Here is a 15,238-nt window from a genome sequence, read left to right as displayed (position 1 = left end):
TGCAGTCCCATTTGAAGAAGTGGTGGCCTTCAATAATTGTTTTTGTCCTTCGTGTTCACGTCTTTTTCTTAAAAAAAAAAGCAAAGGCTTGTCTTTTAATGCAAGGTGCTTGGTCTCCATGTGACGAAGCAGTTTTGAAGGTTTCAAGGTTTCGTTGGATAGCCGGTTGCCACATATTATACAGAGCGGGCATGGAGCGTGGGCATCACCTGATGCGATGAATCCGTAATTTAAGTAGGACTCTTAGTATTTTTTTTTAAATGCAGCTTTATTTTATTTGGTAGTGTTGGAGTCTTCTGCTGTCTCATCATTGGGTCTTTCCCCCATTTCAAAGAAGCTCTCCAGCAACGTTAGTTTTTTACTCATTTTTATTAGCTTGTGGGCTTATAGGTACATGAAAAAAACTGCGACTTAGACAAGTGCCGGAAAGAAGTGGTCATTTTTCTAAATAAAATACCCTGCAGACTAATGTAACCAACACAAAAAACTGTGCGGCCCGGTACTGGTCCACGGCCCGGTGGTTGGGGACCCCTGCTTTAGAGGCATTGATATACTGGTGATCTTGCTGACAAACGGTTTACAGAATGGATGAATGGATGAATGGATGTTGGACGCATTTGTTTTAATTTGATCTTATTGGGTAGCTCTGCCAAATGTGCATTTTTGCACTAATTGGCAGTAGACTACACGTGACAGCACAGCCAACATTATAAATAACAATTTTCAGGCAGAAAAGGACTTAGAGACAGCTTGATTAATAGGGAAGTGACTTGGCAGAGTAGTAAACCCCGTCCATATAATTTCCTCATCTAAATTAATGAGATGCAGCTGTACTAGCTTATAGATGACCAGCACTTTGTAGCACATTCGGTGTACACAGGGTGTAATAATTTGGTTTGCACTTCTGTCTCACCTGCAGACAATATCATCCCTCTTTCTGTCTGTACATGTGCTGATGCATGACATATATGATGTTATTCAACTTGAATGTGTGCAGATGGTGGCTTTCATATCAGGTGTAGACCCCAAGGGGCTCATGATGGAATTTTCTTGAAGCAAATGCAAATCCCCTTTTCGTCGAGCAGCAGAGAACAACTTTCCTCAGTCACACTGTCTATGACAACATCTTTCACAGTTCAACAAACCGACTGAATTCTTGGGGCAGAAAAAAAACTTTCTGATTGTCACAAGTTTGAAAACAACAGAACAAAGCCTGAAACTTAACAAGGAGCTGGAACAATTTTAGTAACCTAATTGTCAAAGTTGACCCCAGTTTTATATACCACTGTCTTGATATGATTAATTTAGTTTGCATTTTTAGAGAATCTCCTGCATTGCTACACAGTCAAGTCAGTTTTATTTATATTTACAGTTTGTGCCACAGATGGACACCTCTATCCTTAGACCCTCGATCCGGATAAGGAAAAACTCCCGTCCAAAAAAACCTTGAACCCAGATGATAAACTAAACAAATGTTACGTTGTCCGTCCCCACTCTCCAGAAAGACTCATGCAGGTCGACATTATTTGTCTTTTACAATTCACTGTTGGAAAAATAAACACATTTTATCACAGTGCTATTGTTAAGGTTTGGTTAGGTTTAGGCTCAAACACAACCTGGTTAGGTTCAGGGAAACATCACGCTTTGGGTTAAAATGACTACTTTGCTAAGGTTAAGGGTGCTTTGTCGTCATGGTTACAATAATAAACAATTCAGGATGACCACCACTCCTCCCGGCTTAATCTTTGCTAAACTGCTTGAAGTATCAAAGAGTCTACACTGACTGTTAGACTGAAAGCTCAAAGGAAGTGTAACACTGCATATATCCAAGTGTGTGGTGACAGTAATAGACACAATAGGTAAGGTCCGAGTGCTTGGAAGTTCAAACAAAAAAAGAAAACCTTTTATGTTTTATTGTAAATCTCACTGGATCTTAACGGGCAATTTTCACATACAAAGCAAGATTTTCCAAATGATCATTTTGATAGATTTGAACTTATCTAAAGATTCCTTAAGACTAACTACAATCAAAAGAAGAAAGGTCCGAGGTACTCTTCTGGCATAAAGTCAAAAGCCTTTAATCAAATGGCTATTTCATGGGGAAATTCTTAGCCCGAAGAAAGCTGTTTGTGCCGCTAAATGTTCAATATTAAGATGTACAAGCATTGTCTATGTATTTAGAATTTGACCTCCTCCCTCCGAGGACTTTCTTGCGCTATAATGCCGTCAGCTGACTTCCTGCATTGCTACGTTCATAGGTACTGCGGCTGCTTGAGGGCTGGGTCAATGCCATTTTGGGGCACTTGATGAAACCATTGATGTTGTTGTTCTCTCACTAAAAACACTGACATACAGGAAACATTTTTAAATAGCAGTCTGGTAAAGTTTCATCTTCTATCTTTTCTTTACAAAGATTCTCTCTCTCTCTCTGTCTCTCTTTGTTTCTTTCCTTTACACGCTCAAGAAAAAACACAACCAACATGACAAATATATACACTATGTCGGAGCACCTTTAGAGACCTGCCGCTGGTTTCCCTGACAACATTAGAGGTAAATCGATTGTGCTCAGCTCCTCCGAGTGTGAGGATCATACTCGGTTCAATCACCAAGCACCCGCTGTACAGTATTTATTAGTGATTTCATTGCATGTGGAAGTTCCTCCCAAGCCGAGCACAACCGACATGCCTGCAGGAAATCATTAAGGCTTGTTTTGCAGGCCGTAAATGTCTACAAGCATCACACACTGTGGGTGAAACAAGGAAACGTGCTGCATCGTTTGAGAGCGCTGCCATTTCACCACCGCGTCCTCTTCTTCTCTGAGTGATCTATTAGTGGTTCATGCTGCTACGCTGAGAGCAATTTCTGTTGTATTCCTTTGTATTTTTTTTTTACAAACGGAAAATGTCCTGAAACTGGTTTTGTTAAAAACAAACCACAATGTTCTTCCATTTCTGCTCGTAACCTCCCGCAGTGCCTGGCTCATTGGTTTGTGTTGCTGCTTCCTGTTCCTTGTGCACCACAGAAGTTGGTGCCATGTATTTGTGTTCATGATGTAACTGATCAGCATGGTGCCTGTGCAGCGCTTGATGTTGCTAAGCTGTTTGCAGTCTGCTGTCATGTCCTCCAATGTCATGTGAATTGTCATTGCAGTCTCTCAGATCCTGGCTCATTGAGTCTGCTGTCACTGACATCATCCAGCCCTGCTAATAGATGGCTGAGATAATGAAAGACTCACACACCAGATGGTTAAGCAATAGCTTTGTGTTCATGCGGTTTTATAGTTTCGTTGTTTGTGATGTGCAGGAGTTATTGGTGGCAATAAAGGAAAAGTGCACCCTTACAAATTCTTACAGTAACATGCATCATACTGACGATAATCAGTAGAGTCGTTCTTTGGAGTGAAATATATTTCCTGTTTTTTTTTTAGGTCTATCCTATTTCCCTCAAGCTATCTTAATAACATTTACTAAAATTACTGATTACATTTCCAAGATTGCCTCTTGACAGTCCCATGAGAATTAACTCATTTTCTTTTGATGTGAGTTAAACCTGTAATGGGACAGAGAAATATCCATATTGTATTTCATTAAGCGGTTGGTATTGCAGTATTTGGACTTAGAGTCTACTGAGACTTCCACCAATAGAGAACCTACATGTAGTATCTTTACTTATTCTACACTGTATTCCAACATGTATAGTTGGGAACACATGCAGTTTCTTTGCTTTAGAAGAAGGCCCTTAATAACAGCTTTAATGTTGTTAAAGCCAAACTGAAATTAAAATTAACTTCTGCTAAGTAATCAGTATATATATCTCCTTGGTGTTTGTTTTGATTTGTGTATCTATTTGTTCAAAATCTTGCAGAAAAGACGTTTCTGCAGTGATAGCGCCCCCTGCTTTAGTCGTCGTGCACCACAGAAGTTCACAACGCATCTCCAGGGAATGCCGGCTCTCAAGCTTCAGTCTGCACAATAGTTACAGTATCATTATTACCTCCACCAAGAAGGTTATGTTTTCGGTTCGGTTTGCTTGTTTGTTTGTTTGTCGGTAGGATTAGGGAACTACTGGCCCGATTTTCATGAAGCTTGGTTGGAGGAAGGGTGTAGTATGGGCTACAGGAAAAAGCCATTACATTTTGGAGCGGATCAGAATCACTGGGCGGATACACAAATTATTTTTCACTTTTGTTAACATTGCGAAATAGAACATTTGGCCTTGACAGAGGTCTGTGCCCCGAGTGCCCTTCTAATTATAGTTTATTTTGTCTTCACACAAAACGTGGGTAGAAATCAAATTTCAGTTTGACTTTTAAGTAAAAATGAACTATCTTTAACTATCAGCTGCATGTAGCCAGCAGTCCAATCCTATAGAAGAAATGATTTGCACACTCCAGAGACCTGGAAGAGGCTCTTCGGCACATTGTAAGTGTTAGATTTTCACCTTTTGAATTTAATTATCTATTTTCTAATGTTGATTTTTAAAGCACACCTCTCTCAATGGGTGTTTTTATCCCTGTCGCACCTCTGCACTCCAGCTCTATTTTCTCTCTTTGACCCATGACTAAGTGAAAGGTGGTTGAAATCAAGTCATCAGATTTCAGCTCAGGATTTGAGAATCGGTTTGAAGCATCTTTCGCACACTGAGAAGATAAGAATAGACTGTATTTATTATGCTGACAGGGTTAACATATTTAAATTATAATGAAGAAACTCTAAGTGGAATTACTGCACACACATACATGCTCGCATCTGCCAAAGAAATTCTGCTTCACACGCTGTACCTAAGTCTCTAGAGGACAGTGCCTATTAGTGCATGATTGACATCGGTGGAATTTCTTATGTAATCCGTGGAAGGACAAGGACATTGTTATTGCTCGCTTTCACTGTCATCTGAGTTTAGTGGCTGCTGTGAGTTTTTTCCCCTTTTGGTTCAGCTCCCAGGGCCAAATGATTCAGAGATGCTGTCACATGACACAAGATAATGAGTAGACCGCACTACTGCAGCATGAAAGCAAGGAGGTCTGCTCAAATACATTGCGGCAAAGTGCGCCTGAGCATCCAAGGACAATGCTTTGTCACTTAAAACGCCTGTATAAATTGTTTGTGTGTGTATGTGTGTGTGTGTGTGTGTGTGTGTGTGTGGGGATTTGCTTGTGTATGTTTTGACTAATATATACGGTCTGTGTGCTGTATGAGCATGTGTGTGTACATGTATGTGTGCAAGTCTGAGAAAGTGTGTTCTAAGAAAGTATATTCTGGCCTTCATCCAAAATATACTGCCAAGGAGAGCTGTCAGTGAGTCTCCGTGTCCTACATCCATATGAAATGCAAGTTGGATGCAAGTTCTGGTTTGTTTGATCCAGACACCCTAGACATTGTTAGAATTGGAGGAGAATGCAATCACGTGCTTGGATAATTATCTTCCTGAACTGAATCCAAAATCAGGACCACGACTTGGCAGATGTACACCATGTGCTCTTTAAATGTCTCATTTTGTATTAGTGTTCTGTGAGATGTGTTGTTTTGAAATTCAGATTTTTTTTCCTCTGACAGCCACAAGGGAGATGATTGTGGCATCAAAGTTCATCTCCAGTGGATTATCATCTTGCTTTAACAGACTGTTTCATCTGAGATTGCAGTAGTTTAACCTTACTCTGAAGTTTAAAATTGAGGTTGCCTTTCTAGGATCGTCATGGTGTGACTCCTTTCTAAGACAGGCACCAAATGGCACATTCAATTTATTGATGCTTTCAGGGCTTTAAAAAAATAATAATTAGACAGCAGAACTAAAAAAGAGAAGGCTTACATTAACGTAGAGGTTGATTGGTTAGGCAGACAACAGAGGGCAGCTGATTCCTCCAGCGATTTAACGTTCCCATAAATCTGGGGGACTGGTCAAAAGAGATGCAGCGAGATCAGTTTGTTACACGGGCTTTTTTTGAGAGCCGAAGTAAAACTGTCATTTTCGAGTTCTGTCTAAGAAATCCAAAACCTCATTTAATATCAGAATAACATTTGCACCAATGCTAATAACAAAAACACTGTATGTGGCTCGCTTCAAATGTCTAGATAAGGTGGCAGTTTGTATATTGTTGTTTATATAATTTCTTTATCACATTTAGCACCAATTATTATCAGTCGTGTATTTTATTATTCACCAAGTAAGCTTTGGAGGTATACAGGAATGCACTTTTTATAAAACTAAGCATTCTGTTGCAAATGTGGGGAAAGACATTATAACTAATTGTACCACTAGAAAACTTTTTGTGTTTTATTAATTTATAAAGTTATATAAATCTCAATGGATCTTAATGGTTAATTTTCACATACACAGAAAGATGTTCAAGATTATCATTTTGATTACAATTTAACTTATCTAAAGATTCCTTAAGACTAACCACAAACAAAAGAAGAGTGTCTACATTACTGTGTGGTCGAGAGGTAATTTCCATTAAACTGCTGTTTATGTAATAATACTTTTAGTATTGTAATTCAACAATATATTTTTTCATTTCTTCAACAATTACTCATACTTCCAGTTGAAAATACACAACCACTTTTTTAACTACCTTAAGAAAACACAAAAACAGCAGGAGTCACATCATTACAAACACACTACAAACACAATACACCACCAAGTTTACGGTTTTATTTTTCTATTATATTTGTATTACTGCATACTTGATACAGAGCCACAGAAGATACAGGCTAAGCATACCTGGTGACAGTAAATTGACTGTCGTGAAAAATCAATAGAGTTACCCTTTCACTTTTTCCCTTTGTCACATGAGCTGTATTTTCCGCATCGATTTACCATGATTTTAAAGAAGTCTGACGTTGTTGCCATCTAATTTCATGCAGCTCAAGTTATAGAGTATTATGCAACACTCTCTTTAATCTTTAAAATACATGCCTATTTTTATCCAATCACTTTGGCAAAATAATGTCCTAAATATAGCCACGGAAATAATCATAATAGGTATATTTAACTCTAATGTCTACAGTAGAGTACTGCCTCAGCAGCAGAAGGTCACTCGTCACAGTGTTTTTCCTGCATTTGCTAACGCTCCGCTGAACCTTCAAACAGACTTTTGGCCCATGTTCTCATAAATGTACTATACATGTCTGTGTTCAGCATCTTAGTCTTTTCCAGTGCAGAAAGAGCAGGGGAAAGATCAGTCTAGCCACTCAAGTGTATTGAGGCAGAAGGAACAACAGCCTGGTGCATTTTGTAGTGACTATAGCGACTTCTATTTTCCTCTCCCCATTTAGAAAGACCATGCAGAATTAACCTGCTTGCTCCAAATCCTCTGTCCTCACAATACTGTGAAAACTCCAACACTTACATATACAAACAGTATACACAGCATGAGCACAACACATCCAGACACACTCTGCATAAGTCCCCATCATGAATATAGATAGTAATGAGCTTTTCCTCTGTATCTGGGTTCATGCAGCTGAGAAGGGATTGTCCCTTATGGCGGCGGTGGAACTGTCACCAAATGAAGATATGTAGTTCATCTAAAATTGAATATCACCCTGGCTGGGATCCATAATTCATTATCTAAGAGAAGACGTGACTCTCATGAAGTGGATGAGATTTAAAGGCTCAGTGGGAGGGGTTGATAGAACAACGGCCCACACCAGGTGCCCTCATTCAGACGGCAGCTGAGATGACTCTTCTGTCTCTCCCATATCCCTTTGGAGAGGTGAAGTTCAAGGCTTGTCATTCCAGGAGGTTATCTCTGTCTTCTAAAGAGCTGCCACATACCCTGCCATTCAGTACTTATGCTAATGAGCATGAGGAAGCACTTAAAAGCTTTAATTTGCGCTGTTTGACACCATGCCATAGGTGATATGTCTAATATATAAGCGGTGCAGTAGTAAGCAAAAGAAACATGCATGAGTGTCATAGTTTGCTTTTATTTGCATTTATTAAGGCAATGAATGAAATGAATGTGGCTTTTCATGTTTTTCTTGGTACGTATTCAGTGCATTTGAATCTAGAGGAATCTTTTGCTAGACTGTGAGAATATTTATTACTAAGGTTACTAAGTTAAAGTGTATTTGCTTTTAATAGGTATTGTTCTGCTGAAACTATTTTGTTTACTTCTATCCTTCCTTGATCGTTGTTGAGGAAGTTTCAATTGCTTGCCATCAGTCATGGGCCATCTGTGTGACTGATTGCAGTGGGTGTGGCTAACACAGCTGAAGTTAAATAAATACACTCTGCAGAGACACAAGATTCAGTGCATCCTGACCTTCTTCCTTTTATCACCCATCTCATCAACTTCCTTAACAACTGGTTGCAATCCAAACACTCTTAAGGAGGCAAGAGTGAACCCTCTCTCAAAGAAACTCACTACCCGGCCCTTTTGAAGTGAACATCTATAGACCTGTCTCTCTTCCTCCAATTTCTTCCAAAATACTTGAGCGTACGGACTTCAATCAACTCTCTTCAACAAGTAACAACCTTCTTGATCCGCACCAATCTCTTTTCAAGGCAGGTCACTCAACTGAGACTGCCCTCCTCGCTGTCACTGAGGAACTTTACACTGCTAGAGCAGCCTCCCTCTCCTCTGTTGTCATCCTTCTGGACCTTTCTGCTGCGTTTGACACATTGAACCACCATATCCTCCTTTACACCCTCCAAGAACTACGAGTCTCAGGCTCTGCTCCCTCCCTGCTCAAATGCTACCTAAAGGACCGTACCTACATGGTAACTTGGAGTGGATCTCTGCCCGACCCCTGTAAACTCACCACTGGGGTTCCTCAGGGCTTCTGTTCTGGGTCCCCTCCTCTTTTCTCTGTACACCAATTCACTTCGCTCTGTCATTCACTCTCATGGCTTCTCCTACCTCAGCTACGCAGATGACACTCAACTGATTGTGTCTTTTCCCAGGTCCAAAACCCAGATGGAGGCACATATCTCTGCTTGTCTGGCTGATATCTCTCAGTGGATGTCCACACACCACTTGAATCAAATTTAATTGACTGCAAGGAATCTGGGTATGACACTAGATGACCAACTGTCCTTCAATGCTAGCATCGTTATAACAGCCCGCTCCTGCAGACACACTCCTTACAACATCAGAAGGATACGTCCCCTACTGACCCAGAAGTCGACGCAGGTTCTGGTCCAGGCTCTTGCCATCTCACCCCTTGACTAGTGCAAATGCCTCCTGGCTGGACTACATAGGTGTGCCATCTGACCTTTACAGCTTATCCAGAATGCAGCAGCCAGACTGATCTTTAACCTACCCAAGTTCCCTTCACTGGTTACCAGTGGCTGCCCAAATCTGCTTCAAGACACTGGTGCTGGCCTACCATACGGTGAATGGATCAGGCCCTTCCAACATCCACTCCATGGTCAAACCATACACCACAGCTCGCCCACTTCGCTTCACAGCATCGGCCAATTGGCTCGCTATTCCCTCACTGCGAGTGGGACCCAGATACCCCTTGAATAAAACCTGCCTGTTAGCTATCCTGGCTCCAAAATAGTGGAACGAGCTCCCCATTGATATCTGGTCAGCAGAAAGACTTTACACCTTCCGTCGCTAATGTACTTGTAAGATTCTTGCTGTTCGGAGTTGTATCCTCATGATTATTTGCAAGTTACTTTGGACAAAAGCGTCAGCTAAATTAAATGTAATGTACTTGTAATGATAGATAATCTAGAAGATAATGTAGCTGTATTCTGCCACACGATGTAACAACAGTCACATGCTCGTGGTTCTGTGTACTTAGGCACAGTCTTTGGTCATAAAGCAACGACATTTACCTGATGTTGGCGTTAGAAGAAATGTTATTACAATTAATCCCGAGGGGGAAATGAATGTCGAAACCAAATTTAAGGGCAATCCCTCAAGACATTTCACTAACACCACACATGTCAACTTCCTGGTATCTCTATGATACATAACCTGAGAATGAAAGTACAACATGTTGTGTCAATCCATCCAGTAGAAGTTGAGATATTTCACTGAATGAAGTGAAAAGTTTGACCTGCTGGTGATGCTGGATGAAAGGTCAGGGGATCACTCTGTACACAATTGAATGGGAATCCAATAAACTAATAAACACCAATAGAACGTTTTTCAGTTACAAATATTTATAAAATGTGTGGATTGCTTTTAATTTAACAAGAATTTAATTGTTCTAACACTACCGTGGTGTCTGCTTTCTAATACTCAAATACAACTCACAAGTCTGTTTTTAAAGAGCCACACTGTAGAAAATAACAAACAACAAAAACACTTGACCTACATTGCTATTTAAACCATATCAACAGGACGCAGGATATTGATGCATATACAGTACATGTACTGTATATATATATATATATATATATATATATATATATATGTGTTTGTATTTGATTTTGCTAGTGTGATCTGGAGTTACTATGTTGTGTTTAAATTCCAAAGTTTACCATTTGCATACGTGGTTAACGATTATTGAGTCTGGTATTCGTTAAGTGTACTGTGGTAGGTTACTGTCTGTTTGCACATTTATTACTATTGAAGTATCTCATTAATGTTTACAAGGTGTTGTAGGCTAGATAGCAAAACAGAGTAACCCATGTCTCTGAATAATTTTATGGGATCATAGTTCACTAACTATAATTTAACACGTTAGCAAGTTAAATGGAGTAATCTACCCGACTGTAACTGTAACTCAGAGGTTTTTTTTACCTTGCCCTGTAGTAGCAGCTGCATCCAGTTTACCATTATGAATAATTCAAACGATACACAAGGCCACTTTTAATTTAGATATTCAGAGCAGCTATGTTTACTGCGTCATCCCTTTCACAGTCAGCACTTTCTTTTACATTTTGTGTTATGCTCTCAGTGAGGGGAGGGATGAGAGGAAGACAATGAGATGAAAGAGGAGGGGAACATGAGGAAGCATTTATGCAGCAGCAAAGATAAGAGCGTGCCTGTGTGTGTGCGAGTGAATGCACGCACGCCTGCAGCTCTCAGGTAGATTGGTGTTGAGATGTGTTGCCTGAACATCTGCTCCCTGATGTCACTGTGACCTAATGAAACAAACAGGGAAACAGCCTGGGTGTTAGCATTCACAGTGCTCATGCAATCCACAGCATCACTGTAGCATATCATCAGGCTTTCACTGTTGGACTCTGTAATTGATAGTTCTGCCCCCAATTAGAATAGTAATTATACCTGCTGTTTTGTTGGATCCATCTAACTCCGGGGGTTAAAGGCAATGTTTTGTCTGTACATTTCACCCTGCAAATTACCCTGATGATGGCATTTACTGCACTCTACAATGAAATGAATACACATCATTGTCGGCCTACAACATAAAATATTGACATTGTTTAATTAAAGGCCAATGTATCAGAAATCAGTTTTCTTGATTTTCCTCAAGTAACATTAGATTGGAGCAGTCTAAGTGAATGAGGTCTACTGTAAGACATCATAGCAGGCAAAGTTGGATACAGAAGGACTTCTGCCTCTGTGAGCATTCACCTCTCACTGCAGGGCATGTCAGTCTGCACACACAGCTCTAATTATCTAGAAAGATGGCTTTGCTGCCCATCAGGCACGAGCAGGAGACAGGTGACGGACGTACAGGGTAGATGCAGGCGATCCAGAAAACATGCAAGGCTAACCCGCCACTCTACATAGATCCTGTGTCAAAAGGATCGGCCGGTGAGGGATGATGGGACAAGTGAAAACTGGAAGGTATTTTTTTATTGCCTTGTATTTTCAATGAACTTTGTACATTTGCACATGTAAAAACTGTCCAGTTTCATTTTCAGCAGGCCTAAAGAAAGCCGAGATGACTCATGTGGAGACCGTTTGCACTTAAAGTAAAACCGTAATGGTCTGAGTCCACGTACTGTGGCGTACCTTGCCCTATTCTGAATCAGCCCTTTTATCAGGGAATATTTTGGACTGTCATTATTTTGGGGAACATAAAGAAAAAGCCTGTCCTGTGAATAATTGATAACTAACCAGAGATGACTCCAAGTCTATAGTTTGTTTAAAAGTTAACTTGCTGAATGTCTTATCAGCCTAGTGTTGTGCACATACGTATGTCAACCTTTATACAGAACAAAAGTGGCCAGGACAGTTGATGCAGTGGAGAAGACAGAATGATCACATCCTGTATGGGGAAAAGCTTGAAAGATTCTCATTTTCTTCCCTCTTTGTGGGGGATCATACATTTCCAAACTGTGTCCACTGCCTGCCAAAGCTCTCATTATGACAAATAGTCTTGGCAAAGCCTTTGGCTCCATAATTAACACCAGTCCAATGAGGAGCCATCTCTGCCTACGACCTGACAGCCCTTTGCCCACATTGACCTCACACGTTAGGGCCAGTGTGTCAGAGCAGATCTCCATTCACACCCGTTTCTGCCCTTACAACTCTCGTAACTCTGGTCTACCTGCGCGAACTCCGCCGGGTGTTGGCAGACGTATGGTTTCCACCAAGTATCATGAACTGTTGACCATCATTATCACTTGCTCTCCCATCATTTCTTGACATTATAACATGTATTTATAGGCAGTATATTCATTTTCCTAACCAAAAAAAGATAAGCTAAATTTCACCTACTACAGCTTTTAGTTGTTCAATGCAGAAAACCACCGTGTTCGGCCATGTCCTCCACCACGGCACTGCCTCTTGTGACAGAGGGCCTCTTTAGTATGGAGGTGGGAATGGACAAAGGCGACTTGGGAACTGAGGGCTCAGCAAGATTTGTCACATTTTGACACTCGCTTTGCTCCAGTAACCCGTGTCACACTAGGTCAACGTAATCCACCCCATTTCTGCAGAGAGATATTTCCCCGGAGCAGATAGGATGATAGAGGTCGATGTGCAGCTGGTGTCTTTATGTGTGAACTAAAGCTGCGCAGATAACAATATCTGGCACTCGGGTGAAGTCACACCTCATGGACAAGGCTCGTACATGTTAGTAAAAGTCCAAATATGTGTATTTGATTCATGCGTTAGATCGTGTTCAGTGATATCAAGTTTTCTTTTGTCTTTCGCTCTCCCTCTGTTATTACTGCTCATTACGCAGATAAGCCTACCAATCCCAGTCTTAACTGGTTATTTACTCTCACAAACAACTCATCTCTCTTATCAGCATCGATTTATGACTGTACCCTTCACCGGCTCGCACGTCCACACCTGGACCGCACACGCAGTGAGCTGCAAAGCTGAAGAAGTAACTTTGAGAAGCCGTCTCAACTGCACACTCCCTGGCATTATCACCTCCCCTTGGGATGCTCTGATTAACTATTCCTAACCACAGAGATTTATGTGCTGCTTCTTTTACATAATTCTTTATCTCTGCTGCGATGAATAATTCATGTCAAACTGGAGAAGTGAGAAGACATTGAGCCAGAGAATGCTTGGAGATGAGCGAGGACATCGTGCCTCGTCTTTGTTGTAAGTTTGTGACCTGAAGTAAATACTGGGTTTATAATTAGACCACTTTTAACTGGAAAAAAACTAATCGGGTTAAGTCTTGAAGTAAAATCATGGCAACCTTGTGTTAATTAATAAGTAACTCGTATGTAGTATTGTATACAGATTACTTTGATGAATTCATTTGCATAATCACGCTGTGAGTAATGGGTAATCACTGCAGCACATGAGCACCATTTAAAGCATGTTTTTGTCAAGTTCCTGCTCTCAGTGACTCAGGTCACAGTCAAGTGTCCTCTTTTACCTCCCTTTCCCATTATGCATGGCTACACTTTCACTACATTGCATCAGCATTTTGTGCTTAGCAGCACTTACCGTCTTATTATGCTCTTGAGCAAGGCACTGAACTCTTATTGCTAGAAAAAAAGCTCAAAGAGCTCAAACCTCTGAACTTCGATAATGTGTTTCAATTTGCTTTCAACCGCATCTCATGGTCTTCCTCAATTTGATAGTGTGACGGTGATGTGACTCAAGTATTGAACATTGATTATGTGACCGCTCTTGGTGTGGTGTTCTCAGACAGCCGGATCACCGATGTAGCATTCCCTCCGGTTGTTGCAGGTGATGTCGTACCTCTCTGGCTTGGTCCTGTCTTTAACCCTTTAACACCTAAGCCTAAAAAGCCTCAAAACTTCCGTCTGGACTTTTTTTGCTTATTTTGACTATAAAAAGATCAGAAAATGTCCTGTGAGTAAGTGCTTTTCCCCATTTTTCAAGAATACCTAGCACTTTCAATATCTGGCAGTTATTTACAATTTACTGCATGTTATAAGAGTGTAATAACAGTTTAAACTGTAGTCGCAGATACGTGAGATGCAGTTGAAAGCACAAGAGAAAGCTTGGAAAATGAGTTGGTCGACCTTGAGTTAAGAACATTTTGTCAAACTGCTGTCTGCATGGTCAAGAATGAACTTTGTATAATTTGAGAATGTGACTCAGAAAATAACTGATGGGAGTAAAGTGCTGTGACAGAGTTGCTTTTGTCTGCTGGGTAAACTGGTAAAACTGTCACATCAACTTGCTTCATGTTAAGGACATAAGATGTGGTCTTGTGTCTCCTGAGCCTTTTGTCATTCAAATATACTTACTTTGTGTAATGTATTCAAAGGAGTTTTGGTGAAGGCTTTTTTCTCTTTGAAATCAATTCAAAATCCTGGCTGTCAGAAAAATAGCCAAATGTTTTGGGTTGGAGCTAAGCCTTCTTTTGCCTTTATGCATTTTCAATCTCAACCTCTAAATCTTTCACACAAACTCCTTTTCTCTCTGTCGGCCTGCCTCTGTCTTCTCTTCTGTGCCTGTTTATTTCCCTTTTTCTATTCCTCTCCTGCCTTGGAAGTCATTGATTCAGCCATCTACCAGAGAAAACGTCTCTGCAAAAAGAAGAAATGAAGGGCTTGTAGAGACCTTGAGGGCCTATTCATACATATACAGTGACAGAAGGTTCGCTAAGGTGTCCTGGGTTTAATGTGTTTGTGTTTAATCCCCTCAATTTATGCAGACCATGAATAGCGTTCAAAGTAAAGTGTTTATTGTGCCTGTTGTTTGCTATTTGGTCTTGTGCTATTAAAGATGTAAAGTGCTTGCCTTATGCTCCCCGTTCAGCTTTTTACGCCAGAAACATTGTTAAAAAAGGAGATGTTTGTTGAGGTTCAACAATTTGGAATGGGAACAACTTAAAGGTACATTTGCCATACTTTTATTGACTTTTATTTATTTGAAGATTTGTCACGGCTAAACATTTTTTTCCACGTTTAAAGCTATATACACCTT

The sequence above is a fragment of the Cottoperca gobio genome, chromosome 7 (assembly GCF_900634415.1).
Source record: "Cottoperca gobio chromosome 7, fCotGob3.1, whole genome shotgun sequence".
NCBI classification, from domain to species: Eukaryota; Metazoa; Chordata; class Actinopteri; order Perciformes; family Bovichtidae; genus Cottoperca; species Cottoperca gobio.
This window is presented reverse-complemented; position numbering follows the sequence as displayed.